Source organism: Penaeus monodon, chromosome 34, assembly GCF_015228065.2.
Source record: "Penaeus monodon isolate SGIC_2016 chromosome 34, NSTDA_Pmon_1, whole genome shotgun sequence".
NCBI classification, from domain to species: domain Eukaryota; kingdom Metazoa; phylum Arthropoda; class Malacostraca; order Decapoda; family Penaeidae; genus Penaeus; species Penaeus monodon.
The window spans coordinates 9,450,207-9,450,848 of record NC_051419.1 but is presented as its reverse complement, the minus strand read 5'-3'; the positions used below and the strand labels follow the sequence as shown (position 1 = coordinate 9,450,848).

The window sequence follows — 642 nt, the reverse complement described above, 5'->3', positions numbered from 1 at the left end:
CTGGTCTGTTGGGAGACGGGGAGGGAAAAGGTCTTGAAGGTGTGTCGAGGTTTTCGAGTTATAAGGGTCTTTGTTTTCGTATTGCAGGCGCTATGTCTGTTTTACCCTTTTTTTCTCTCTCTTTGTTCGTCTTCTCCATTTTTTGCTCTTGTTTTTGTATCCTTACGCTTCTCTCATTAAAAAGACTTTATCATCTCTACGTGTCTTAGCATATTAGCAGCAGCTCCGAAGTCTCTAAGAGTAGCGGCAATCTCACCAGGGCCGGGCGTGGCGGTGACGACAGGCGGCTCGGAGCAATCGCATCCGACACAGATGGCGAAGACTGGTTCCTCTTCGTTAGTGATGGAGATGTGTACTGACCCGTCGCCGTTCACCGTCACTTCTTGGCAGGACACGACGTCTGGTACGTACCTGCCGGCATGCCTGTCTGGAAGGTCTGGTGTGGAGAAAAGTCATCAATTCAATAAATATGTGAGAGGATATAAGCTTATCGTTTCAGATACCGGTTCTATCATGTTGATATACGACAAAAAGTGTGCTATGTATTTCGTGATTTTTTAAAAATATTTTCAGATCCAGTTAAAGTAAGCTTTTCATAGGAAGACCAGGGACGAATAATCTTCGTATAAACTATTCATCACC

General features: G+C 44.7%; 1 pseudogene; it reads right to left on the bottom strand.

Moving 5' to 3' along the window:
* The window catches only part of LOC119594575, a 14,936-nt pseudogene that overhangs the window by 2,628 nt on the left and 11,666 nt on the right, over positions 1–642 (bottom strand).